Below are 14,070 nucleotides of genomic sequence, written 5' to 3'. Positions count from 1 at the left end.
GGATCAAGTTTGATTTTGATGTTGTTGTTGCTGAGTTATGGTCCTTGGACTTAGAAAATTAGTGCATATAGTCGCTTTTCTGCACATATTTTCGGCATGTTTTCAGGTATACAATCGATAATTCTTACATTGCTTAACTATGACAAGTTACAGATCAAGTTTGAATTTTTTTTTTATTGCTCAGTTATGGCCCTTGAACTTGGAAAATTAGTGCAAACACTCATTTTTCTGCATTTTATCGTCATGTTTGCAGATATGCGTTTGATAATTGGTACATTGTTTACATTGACAAGTTGCATTTTGCATACTCAGTTTTCCCCACCTTTCTCGTTAACAAATTATGCATGAAGTTGGCATTCTGTTCTCTTCAACATAAATTTCTTCCGGTAGGAGACTGCATTGTCATACTATATTCTCAGAATACTCATTTTTTAAAATTGCAATATTCAATTTTTATAACCATTTCTGAATAAGTGATTTTCCGAAGACCAGCATACAATATTATTTTAAGCATGAGAATCTAAGCGCTCCCCCAAAATAGTGGATGGTGGTGCCATCAAAAGCTGTTTGTTGCCAAATGACAAAAGAAGCATTATATTGTTGATTTGGGAAGGAGGGAAAAATATAAAAGATAAAAGACATGTTTTGCATATCATACAAGGTCTTATTTCTGAGGTCAGAAGTGGGGACGAAATAACCAAACTGGTGATATACGTGTAATATCGAATTAAGTATTGTTCGTTGCATCCTTTGGTATGCTCAGGTTTTTTTCTTTTCTCTTTTGTCTTTATTCTTCTACAATTCAATGCAAAATGATAAACGAACGGTAAAGACAATCAAGACTGATGTCCCAGAATAAATACTTTGTCATGTTGCATTTTTCGATGCTTATAAATATGTGTGAGTAATGTAAGCCACCAGAGAATGTAGTAATCTAATTAAAATTAGACCCAATAATCGTTCCATTCAATCACTGCATGGGGGGGGGGTCTCAATCTCCTCGATTTGCAGATCTATAACCGCTTCCCGATTTACTACATAAGCACCAATCCGCATAGGATCTCCCAATACTCCGTTATATTTTCTGTTAAGATTACCTTTTCATAATTCTCGGGTTTTCACTTTTAAATAATGCTTTCACGATAATGAAAGCTAAAATCTGATTGGCAGATCCAAAAGGTCATCTGAACAGAGGGGGAAATGGAGTGTTGTTACCTCCTACATGCAGTGATTTCAAATGAGTAGGCCTAATTTTAATGAGATTGAAAATTTAGGATACAAGCATATTCAGGTTGAGTTTTATAGAGGGATGGGAATGCTTGATTCAAACAAACAGAACTGAAGACATTTTGATATAACGTTTTCTTTCAGTTAGTTGGTATATCATCATATAGTCCTGAATATATACAGACACAATCAAAAACTGACCTTAATTTAAAAAATGTGAATAACACTGAGCTGAAGACGATCTATCAAGGTGTTCTCCATTCAGAAAATGACCGCATTAGAAAAATATCTGTTGAAATCGAACTTCTTGCTGTTTCAAAGCCCTCATTTACAGTTTCGTTGTGAAAAGGTTCCTTGAACACTTTGTTAGGCTCATGTTCACATTGACATGTTTTGCAATTTCGGAGTCGCCCGATGACTTGCAGGGAAAATACCACAAATAATATCACAAGCCATATCGCCAAGGCAATGGTGTCCTTGGTGTCCATCGATGTGTCATGATTGTCTGCAGTAGTTGGGTCTACCAGTATGGGGTTCGATGTAGAATTCAAGATCATTGTTCATACGGTATAATTCGATTTAACGATGGTTTTAAAATCTGGAAAAGTAGCTGTTATATGACACATCTTTGTGAGCCTCAACAGGTCTGAAATATATATGTAAAAGAAAAGAAAAAGCTATGCCAAGAATTTTCTTTGGTGAAAGTGAAGACAACCGGTTGAGCAAATTGTACGGGGCCCCGAATGGGACTCTTGTTGTTTTGTACTCAAAATTCAATTTTGTACAGACAAAAGTGAGTTTAGTTCAACAAAAATGAGTTAAGATTAACAAAATTTATAACAAACTTCAAATTTAAAATTTGTCATACAAAGTAACCTTTCAGTGGACAAAAGTAACTTTCGTCATGACAAAATTCATTTTTGTATTTAGTTACCTAATTTGAATATTGGGTAACAAATGTCAATTTTGTATGCAAATTAGTTTAGTTTGGATTCTGTGAACTAATTTGCATACAAAACAGAAATATTATGACAAAATTAAATTTTGTCACAAAATTCAATTTCGTGTTTACAAAATTGAATCCTGTGATCATAACAAACTCACTTTTGCATGCAATTTAACACAAAATTCACTTCTGTGTCACAAAAGTCAATTTGGTGTGACAGAAGTCAATTTTGTATGCAAATTAGATTACAGAATCCTTTGGATATGCACTTGAATGAATTCTCCGGATTAAGACGAAGATGGACGTCATATTGGAATAATCAATATTGTAAAAAAATATCCTATATCTGACATATACTTTATTATGTATTACTTACCTATGCAGAATAGCGCATCAACCATATGATACGCCCTTGTTCGAAGTAATGGGAAACCTGTGAGACCCGCGGTTACTATATCCAATGAGAGGCCTTCTTACAAAATCGTGATGAGAGAATTCATTTGCATATCCAAGGATTCTGTAAACTAATTTGCATACAAAAATGACTTATGTGGCACAAAATTGTCTATTGTTATTTAATTTCCATACCAGGTAAAAAAAAAAGTCAAATTTTCTATGCAAATAAGTTAATATTTGCAAACCTATTTGACAAAACTGAATTTTGTCATGACAAAAATGAATTTGGTCATTACAAAATTGAAGTGATTATAAAACAAGCCTGTATAACATAGTTTTGTATGACAAAACTAATTTTGTTTAGACAGAATTCAATTTTGTGTACACAAAATTGATTTTGATTACATCATGATCAAGTCCCATTCGGCGCTCCGTAAATTGAACATTATTACAGATTTGTAAAGCCTGTCAGCATCGGCAACTATCTCTTACACCGCCGTAGTAAAATAGTTAAGGTTAAAATGCAAACACTTCTTAGGTCTATTTACAGTTATTTCTATTTCCATGGTATTTACGCTAAAAACAAAACTAATAATCAGCTTTTACTCTGACTAAATATGCTGATTAATTTGGTTTGGATAAACAGCGATCCAACTGAAAGTAGTTAGTATGCAACTAATCGCTTAATTGTTAGACGCTTATAAGCCATTTGATATTAAGAAGGAAAACCCTGTAAGATTAAAACAGTCATCAATCCTAGAAAGGAAAATATAAAGAGGGGTGCTAGATGAAAGGTACATATATCTAATGGCAATTCATTTCAACGATTGTGGTTCAAACTTAAATAGTTTGAGAGACAGTTTCGACCTGGAGTTTGCTAAATTGAAGTTAGACTTGTGAATTTATAGAAACCGGAAAAGGCCAGCTAGTAGTTTGTAGTTGAATTATGCTGGATGACAGAGTTTTTTGTTCATATATTTCATATAAACCGACAACGAACCAGAATATTACGCAATCAAGCGTACTGCTACGATACCACGAATTTTTTTGTGTGACATTTAAAGATAAGTTAATCAGAGTGGTGACCTTGTATGCTTGTGTTAAGATACCTTTGAAGTCGATCCTGGTTTTTTCTTTTTATCTCTGCAGGAGTAATCTAGGGAACCAAGATTCTTGCAGAAATCAAAAGAATGTAGACATGGAAAACAGACACACACAGCAAAGGCCATGAAATAACTAAAATTACACGTACAAAGAAAGAAAAAATAAATGAGCAACTCCGACTCCACTAAAAACTGGGAGCATGGACCGGTAGGGTAAGCGTTCTCTGCTTTTCCAGAAACGCCCCCAAGTTGCTCATAAAATATCCGCGGTACTGTGACGACGAAGGAAAGGGAAACTATGATACCTACATGCCGTGACTGAATGAACAGTTGATATCTCTAATTTTAATTGTACATTGTATAAATGGCTCATTGACATGTACTTATTTAACATAGATCTACAAATATTCATTTTGACGCTTAATACATCAGACTTGGTGCCACATAACAAAAAAAAAAAAAAAAAAAAAAAAAAAAAAAAATACACACACAAATATCTTACATAGTAAAGTACTCCATTAACTTTTATAACGTATGAGATATCGGCTACACCAGCAGGGCTAAGCTATTTTCTGACATGGAGGAACAGAGTTATGACATGATCTGACATTCTGATATTAATTTTACCCGACACATTAAATATATGTAAAAATAAATATTTGCAAAAAGAATTCTGAATGTACTTAAGTTAATTCAATATATCTGGGTGCGAATCAATCCTACCTCCATTGATATTTTGATTGTGTTTACATTTTCCGCCTCAATGATTGCTTAGAGGCGCACTTGAATTGAACATTAGGAATTGAACTACAACGCGCAGATCCTGAATTTTTTTAAAAAGAAATTTACAATCAGTTTTGCCAGAATTGTGCACTAAATAAAAAAATACAACAAAAAGAGATTTTTTCCAACCTCTTGCACAGCCCCTACTCCACGGATTTGCCACTGTAGCTAAAGCAATGAAGTAAGTTATTTTCATCAAAAGAAATCCTTTCCTTGACATTAGAATTATTATGAAAACGAAGAGGTAAGTGGTCGATCGTATCTAATTGTTAGTATACATTTTGTAAATCATTCAAGATGTTTTTGAGACGCTACAGTTAGGCATATCTCACTGTCAATGATTGTATTAGCAATCATATGTTAAAATATACTGCTTTAACTGTTACCCCCTGTGTATTATATTCGATAAATCACTAAGGGATGGTAAATATCCGTCTACCTGGAAATCTGCTAATGTACTAGCTCTTCAAAAAGGGGTCAAAATCAGATACAACTAATTATAGACCAATTTCATTGTTAAGATGTGTTGGTAAAGTCTTTCTGTTAGATAATTCCTTAATATACCGGTTCCAATCAGGATTTATGCATGGACAATCTACAGTTCATCAATTGATTGAAATTTATCATAATATTATTCTAGCTCTTGAAAAGAAACAAATAATGTGCAGGTTTTTTTGACATACCGAAAGCGTTTGACCACGTTTGGCACAAAGGCTAAATAAAAAAAAATAAAGGCATCTGGTATATCTGGAAATTTATTAAAATGGATTGAAAATTATATGGCAAACAGGAACCAAAAGGTATTGAGTGGAAATTGTCTATCAGATATAGATACTATTAACGGAGGTGTTCTTCAAGGGTAGGTTCTAGGGCCGCTTTTTTCTTATTGTATAAAAATAATATTGCTGACATACCGCAAACTGACTAGTAAATTTTAATCTCCAAAAAAACAGAATATTTGTTATTTTCTACAAATCGGCAACCGAATAGACCAAGTATTAGATTCAATGACCGCTTGATTGAATTTGTTCAAAATGATACACACTTAGGTGTTACATTTCATTCAAATTGTTTGTTTGTTGGGGTTTAACGTCCGAGCAGTCATTCAAATTGTAAATGGACTTGTCATATTCAAAATACATGTATAGTGAAAAGCGCTTCCAATCAACTTAACATGCTGCGTAAATTTAAATTTATTCTTAGTAGACTGAACCTGGAAAAAAATTACTATGTCTATATTATACCCTTGTTGGAGTATGCCTGTGAACTTTGGGATGGTTGTACACATGAGGATATGAACAAAATTGAACGAGTGCAACATGAGGTCTTCCAAAATATGCAAAAATAGACACCTTATATTTTGAAACTGGTTGGGAACCCTTCAATCTAGAAGAAAAAGGAAGGAAACTTAGTTCGTTTCATAAAATTCACCATCAAGATTGTCCATCTTATCTTAATGACTGTTTTTCACCGTATCAACGAAATGTAAGGCAAAGAAACTTGCGAACTGATTCTGACTATCGGCAACCATTTACAAGATTACAGTTATATTGCAACTCTTTTTTTTCCGTTCGCGATTAGACTTTGGAACAATTTGGAATCAAATATACGTAATCTTCCAACCATTTCAAGATTCAAAAAAACTTAATTGAAATATATAATAAACCTCCTTCTTATTACTTAACGGGTAGTTGATTATATAATATTCTACACACGAAACTTCGACATAGATGTAGTGCCCTGAATGCAGATCTCTTCTGTGTTAATTTTGTAAATGATCCAGGTTGCGTCTGCGGCTGGGTGGTTGAAGATGTCATACATTACCTTTTGGAATGCCCTTTATATTTAGAGGCACGTAAAAAATGAAGAATGATATTATCTTTTTACCAGGACTAACAATCGAAACTTTGCTGTTTGGAAATTACACCTTAACTAATGATTTAAACAAAGATACATTTAAATCAGCAGACAATTTAACTTCATCCTGGTGATATTTCCCATATTTTCTCTCTTTTATACTCTTTTTTCAGTTCAGATAACTATTGCCACAGATATTGATATGACAAGTTCATCCCATCTGATAACACATAATTAATAAATATACTATTCTTGATTCAGTTTTGTCACAATTAGTTGTTTACATTGTATATCATGTTTCTTGCTGACGTACATTCACAAAATATTTGTAATTAATTATGTGGAAAGGATTTTTGTAAGTTGGTATAACTTATGTCCAATCCAATTGCCTGTAAATTTTAGCAATAAAATATGTTTAAAGTAACTAATCATTTACGTGAAAGACATTGTTTTCTTCTAAAAATGGGAGAGACAGTAATTCCAACAATTGTGTTTTATCTGTCGGACTTTAAAACAGAGAAGCACAGGGTCTATAGGATATAACGTGTACATTTGTACACCATATGCCTTGCATGGTACTGTACAAACTCTAAGATTTCATGATGTCGACGTGTAGTTTTCCAACTCTTTTCAAGCTGACTAAAGTTCATTTGGGACCCTCATTTATTTTGGGTCCTTGGATATGCTAGTGTGTTATTCTTCAGGAAACCGTCAGTACTAGATTAAAATCAGAATACAATAGCATCAAAACCTATGATTTTTCAACACTTTACACTACTATTTCCCATACTCAGTTAAAACCCCAATTCAAAAGCTATATACATCGTTGTTAATAAAAAAGACAGTACGCCTAGATACAGATACGTGGTAATTTGTGGAGATTCCTTATACTTTGTAAACATCTTTCAAATATACCGAAGAGGATGTTATCAAAATGCAGGCATTATTTATCGACACCATATATTTATCGAGTGTGGTGGACGCGTTTTTCAATGAACGGTCGGTGTGCCGGCATTCCAATAGGGACGGATTGTGCCCCGCTTCTCGTTGCCACATTCCATCACTCTTATATCGTTATGCGGCTGACTATAGCTGATCTAATCCAAGGAACAACTTAGAGATCGATGGTAGAGGAAAACTCATGACAAAACTATTCGACAAACGCGATGACTTCTCATTTTGTTTTGTCAACGTTCCCTTCATCTGCATGTGGCAACATGAAATCCCTTCATCATCCGTGTATAGAGTTTTCATATCACAACTCATACGTTTTGCAGAGCTCGTCGTAACTATGCAGATTTTTTTGTATTGTATTCTACTTCTTACAAATAGGATTCTGGGACAGGGTTACATTGCTACAAGAGATTGAAGTCACTACAAATGTTTTATGATCATCATGGATTCGTGGATCGTTAAGGTGTATCTATACGCAATATGAGAACCGATTTGTTTACAGTGTCATAGAGTTTTCCTTTCCTCTTAATTACCGATCGTCTGAATTTTATGAGCAATTTGGCGTGTGTTTCTAGAAAAGCAGAGGATTCTTAATCTACCAGTGCACATGGTCCATGCTCCAAGTTTTTGATGGTGCCCGAGCTGCTCATTTGCTTTTGTTTCTTTGTGCGTGTTATTTTGGTTACTTAATGTTCTTTGTTGTGTGTCTCTTTTTTCCCAGTCTGGTCTTTATCCTTAGGTTTATATTCTTTTGATTTCTACTCGAATCTTGGTTCCCTAAATTACGCTTTGTAGAACGCGTCCCGATAGCCGTCATACTCCCGCCATCGTAGAACTTGACGTAGTCAGCTCAGTGACGTTACGCCTATGGTGTTTCCAGCTCATGGTCGGACAAAAGTGTCCTCCTATCCGAAAAAGTGGTGATTGGTATGTATGAATTTGAATAATGTTCTGCTGGTCGATATCAAATACATTTTTGCATTAAGTACATGTAATTTTAAGTCAGGTCTGTTTTTAATTGGCTGTTGACAGTGTTGTCTAATATAGTCTGTATTTTTTCATAAGTATGACTTGTTATTGTATGCAATCGTGCATAAGAGGCATGGATTACGACAACAACACTAATCAAAATAAGATCAACAGCCGCTTAATTTTACGTGGCCGTTGATCATTTAACCGTGGAGCATCGTAATTCAGACTTGTTTTTTTTTCCTCATGGCTGTCTTTCAAAATTGAAGGAAGAAACAAATTTTATACTTCTTTCCTCGTTTGTCTACCCCGGACTTGACTTTTTATGAGCAACTCGGCGGGTGTTTCTAGAAAAGCAGAGGACGCTTACCCTACCGGTGCACCTGGTCCATGCTCCCAGTTTTTAGTGGAGTCCGAGTTGCCCATTTACTTTTGTTACTTTGTATGTATGATTTTAGTTACTTTATGTTCTTTGTTGTGTATGTCTGTTTTCCATGTCTGGTCTTTGTCCCTGGATTACATTCTGTTGATTACCGCTATAACCTTGGTTTCCTTGATTACTCTTTCACTCCACTTTAATTCAATTTTTAATCAAGCAATCTTCGTCTCCGCGTATGATGGTATAACAATGTTTTAAGTCCCGGCCTTAAACTAGATAAGTACTCTTGTCACATCACCTGTCCGTTTTACGTGTCAATAGCCATTGCGATCAGTACAGCAATGTCGTAAAAGTATTCGACAACTTGTGGCATTTGTTTACCTCGGATTCAAAATGGATGGTAGCTGTGAAGGGAAGCAATTCTTTTCTCTCTGGAAGGGGATATTCTGCACTTAACATAATAGAAAAGGTAGTTATCTCTTTAATATTTGCATGTACATTTTCACCGTTCAAAACGTATCACTGTCTTTATGGTCTGTGACTGTGAACAACGTTCTCCCTCTATTGGCTCTAAAATAAGAAAGCAGATGGGCTATGAATAATTAATACTCAATCAGTTTCTCATCAATAGAACCAATATATTAAATCAATAATTGCATTACAAGGTACCAACATCATTAAGCTCTAACAGTAATTTACTGGCGAATAGCAGTTCATGTACACATTATTTTAATATGTTAAAACTTGTATGGAAATTTACTTAGCCAGTTGAAACTATTTCATTCTGACAGATGAAATACAGGTAAGATGACCTAGTGTTTGAACACAGTATTAGGTACATGTAGTTGGTTGTTGTTTTTTTATTATTTAATTTGAGTACAGTTTCTAGTGAGAACAAAAGATGCATTCACACTTTGTGATGCCATTATGGAAAACAATATTTCATACTGAACTTTACAAGTTTCAGCTGAAAGATTAATGATATATCACAATGTAAAAATTACATTGTTTCTCTAACATCAAAAGGATATTGAGAGACAATTCTGGAATCATTCAGAGCAAATTAACTATTTAGTATGAATTCATGTATGTTTGATGTCTGACATTAAGATTCTTATATGGTCATACAAGCTCCTAAATTGATGATCTTGAGTTTCTAGCTCATGAGAAATTCTGTCTATTTCATGAGTGTAATAAAATGAATGAAAAGACTAATAAAACTTCTCAAATTTAAGACCAAGACCTATTTTTAGCCATGTGACGATTTCCTTAGGCTTAGCTCACTTGAGGTGTTGAGAAAATCTGTATTTTGCACGATTGAAGTGCAGTGGAATGAGTTACATTAGGGACAAATGTAAGTACACATTTCTTCCATAAACCACTTCATTTTATACGCAATCAACCTTTAGTCAGGGAGAATACTTGTACATGTATCATTTCCCACAATTTTGCGAACTTATGGTGAGAGCCTGTGACCTTGTCTTACCATGCCTGTATTTTAAAACTCAAAAACTCACATTCACAGAAGAATTCAACATTCTCTTTAGAATGTGATGAAGTCTCTGTATAGAATTACCCTAGCTTAAGGAGGTACATGTAGACCTAGGGTAGGGGCATAAATCATGAAATCAGTGATATGTTTGTATCATATTCAATTTCACCAAAGCCTCTCAAGTTTTCATTTGAAGCAGAATAAAATGAATTCAAGTTAATGAAATGCTTACGTAAGATTGATGTTAAATGCTGGATACAAACATTCCAATGATTTTTAAGAGTTGTGTCCCTTACCTTAGGTCTACCTCCTTAAAAATCTTGATGTTTCAGATTTTTTTTTACTCCTTCATGTCATTTGTACATGTACTATTTTGTTTTACAATGAACACATACATGGCAGAAGCCAAAACACATCATATTTTTTTTTAATCCAACTGCTTCATTGAATCAGTTTCACATTACATGTGTATATGTTTAATATACTGTCGAAAAATACTTGACAATTTCAGTTGGATTATAAGAAAGTTATATATACATGTAATAATATGTATCACCATGCTCATCTTAATTTTAAAAATGTTATATTGAATTTTCTAATTGTAAGCTTAAATCTGAATTTTCAACACACAAAATAATGAAGGAGTTTATAAGCAACAAATTTGATTGAAAACCCAATTTTGTATAATCAATCTGTGTTCTAGGTAAAAAAAAATACAAATAAATTAGAATAAAAAAGGCTAGGTAAAGTATGGTTGAGTAATGTTAGCCTTCACTCATACATGTACATGTATATAATTCTTGTGATCTTACCAAATTCTAAATGAATTATGACAGTGGTCCAGCAAGTTTCCAACTTTCTACTTTAACATTTATGCCCAATGGCCATGCTTGCATGTTGTGAATGTTAAGGCTTGCACTTAAAAATATGATGTATTTTATTAGCCCATACATGTATTTTAAATTGTTTAATGTCTGCCTTTATTCAAATCAGATTATGAATTAATACAGTATTAACAGGGGAGATTAGAAATTCACTGACTTACAATTCATAAAATTTTTAAAAAGTAACTGATTGTACAAGTATGTGTCTCACTTGTGTAAATATTTGCTGCCCCTCTGCTGAACTGTTCAGTCTGAAATCATAAGTTCTAGGACTTGAACAAACTATTTCCTGAAAAAAAACAAAAAAAAAACAGCTGCTCCATTATCCCTTAAATACAGTGCTCAGCCATTTTTCTCTTTCGTCTGCATGTAGCTTACTATTACAGACTTTTAACTATATGGTATGGATGACAAAAAGAAATATAACTTTCTTTTTTTGCAAAAGAGATTGAACTAGAAAAGCCTTTGTATTATTTTTTCAGTTTAATTGAAATTAGACCTTGCATAAACAAATAGAAATTAGAGGGGCATATTTTAATTAGACTGAACATGAACACTACATTTTTTGTACTTGTTTTCATGTTAGTACATGTACATGTACATGATAACAACTTTTCTGACTGAATTTAAATAGACTATAGACTTTATAATTTTCTGATGCATTAAAACTTGGGGAATGTTTTTCATGGTATTTGTGAAAGTGTATCAATTAAATTTTCTTATTCTGTATTTTAATTACAGTTTGGTAATGTTTTGACCAAAAAATTAGATGGCTATTCAATTATCACTCTAAAAACAATATTTATACTGGTATTTATGATCAAGCATTTAGAAGGACACGTATTTAGGTATTTAAATCACAAAGGATAGAATTTTATTTGAAGCTGACTTAAGCTATGGGAAATCTTTAAATGACCTCTTGACATGTTAAGGAAGGATTTAAATTCTTTGAAGATATTGATTATGAATTGTTACATGTAAAGTACATATTGTACATGTATGATTATCCATTTAAAGTTATTGATGAAAACATCCCTATCTTTACCTTCCACTTTGCGAGTGGGGGTATAATTATGAATATATGTATGCATTGTACATGATGAGTACATGTATGTATTGTACATGATGAGTACATGTACATTGTATACATTGTAGGTGATGAGTACTTGTATATATTTTACATGTACTCAGTTATATTTAATGAACTGTTACAAAATGTATGTACTGGTACGTGCAATGTACTTGTGATATTACTATTGAACTGTAAATTTGATTCCATCAATGTCTGTCAATTTTTTTTTTATACAAAGAACTATGGAATTGTTGAATTTTTTTTATACTAAAAACAGTTATGACATAATGGAAGATACATGTATTAACTGAATTTGAAATTACATTGACAAAGAGAAATGAACAAAATTTCCTGAATTATGGAACATGTACAGAACTTTGATAAATACACTTTTAGAATACAAAATGTACATGTATGCCAGGAATCTTATTTAGAGTTTGATTAAATAAACTCATTTATACATGTTCATGTTTATTTACATGATGTTCTTAAGAAAACTTTTTAATTAATGCATCTTCCTTCGAAGCATTGCTGCAGATTGGTTGATAATTTGCTTGATTAAATACTGGAAATAAAAAAAAAAAATATTGTGTGCATTTATTATTGCAATCTTGTCCTTTTGTACTAAAATTAAGAAATAATTCATGTAGAGCTGTTAGACTCCATTGTATCATTGTTTTGCCACAAGGCTGGGCATTCATTGTTTTGCCACAAGGCTGGGCATTCATTGTTTTGCCACAAGGCTGGGCATTCATTGTTTTGCCACAAGGCTGGGCATTTATTGTTTTGCCACAAGGCTGGGCATTCATTGTTTTGCCACAAGGCTGGGCATTCATTGTTTTGCCACAAGGCTGGGCATTCATTGTTTTGCCACAAGGCTGGGCATTCATTGTTTTGCCACAAGGCTGGGCATTCATTGTTTTGCCACAAGGCTGGGCATTCATTGTTTTGCCACAAGGCTGGGCATTCATTGTTTTGCCACAAGGCTGGGCATTTATGCTGCCTTATTTTACCCCAAGTGAAAGCTCAGAGTAAAATATTAAATAACGTTTGAATGGCCAGCCCAAGGTAATACAATGATAAAATGGAGTTTCCATGAATAATTTAGTTCTCATACATGTAGGACTAGTTTCTTCATGTATATGAAAAGATGCAGCCTATATGTTGCACAAAATAGAGACATTTTTGAAGGAAACTCTACTGTGACAATAGTAAAATTTGGTAAAATGTATCTATGGCATTGGAAATTCAGTGTTACAATTCATATTGCATTGGAATAGAATATGAGTTTTTTTTATTTATATTGCAACCAAATAGAATCTTTTGCAATAACAAAATGTTGCAATAAACTCAAAATATCTTTGTATTACAGTACTTCTATCTGACTATTTTTTCGGTAATTTCTTAATCTGTCTTTAACTGTAATTTATAATTAAACGGTCATTTTTTGAAACACCTTTTGCAGAACATGAACTGAAGGATTATAACCAGTTTAAAAGATTATTCTAACTTTCTTACATGTTTATTTAAATGCCATAATGTTATGCAGAGTCTTAAAGTTTGGTTCTTCTGAGTATAAGCCATTCTTATACAGAACCAAAACATGACAATTGATATACATGTAATATGGCACCATAATCTGTCTATTGCCAAAGTCAAGTCATATTTACATAGACATGAAAGTGATTTTTATTTTATTTTAAAAATGGGAATATGAAATAAGTGATTTATGAGGGACTTTATATGTGGATGACTGCTATTATTAGATCTCCATTATAGAGAGGATATAAACATTTTGAATATGGATATTAGGTAAATAACTTATGGTTTTTAAGGTAAGGTTGAGGTTTATTCAGGGTCATGTTAATTTTTGGGATATTTTTTTGTTGTTGGTTTGGGATGGGGTATTAATTTTGTGTTTTTATATATATATGACTTACTGACCTCCAAAATTTGGTACTTCAGCAACATATGTTAAATTTTCTATTTTACAATATTGGTTATCTTA

The 14,070-nt window shown here is 33.1% G+C and overlaps 1 protein-coding gene across 4 annotated transcripts in view; it reads left to right on the top strand.

Annotated features, from left to right (window-relative positions):
- Positions 1 to 8,083: 8,083 nt before the first annotated feature.
- Positions 8,084 to 14,070, top strand: part of LOC148621299 (uncharacterized) — a 54,955-nt gene continuing 48,968 nt past the window's right edge. For 3 of the 4 annotated variants that reach the window (XM_088575468.1, XM_088575467.1, XM_088575465.1), the window contains exon 1: positions 8,084 to 8,193. The gene's annotated coding sequence lies outside the window, so the exon portion shown is untranslated. Of the gene's footprint in view, positions 8,194 to 8,932; positions 9,084 to 14,070 lie in introns of those variants that run through there. The other variant, XM_088575466.1, reaches the window with a different exon arrangement.

This window comes from Perna viridis, chromosome 3 (assembly GCF_037379345.1).
Source record: "Perna viridis isolate PV_CMFRI_1.1 ecotype Kerala chromosome 3, ASM3737934v1, whole genome shotgun sequence".
In the NCBI taxonomy this organism is placed as follows: domain Eukaryota; kingdom Metazoa; phylum Mollusca; class Bivalvia; order Mytilida; family Mytilidae; genus Perna; species Perna viridis.
This window is presented reverse-complemented; position numbering and strand designations above follow the sequence as displayed.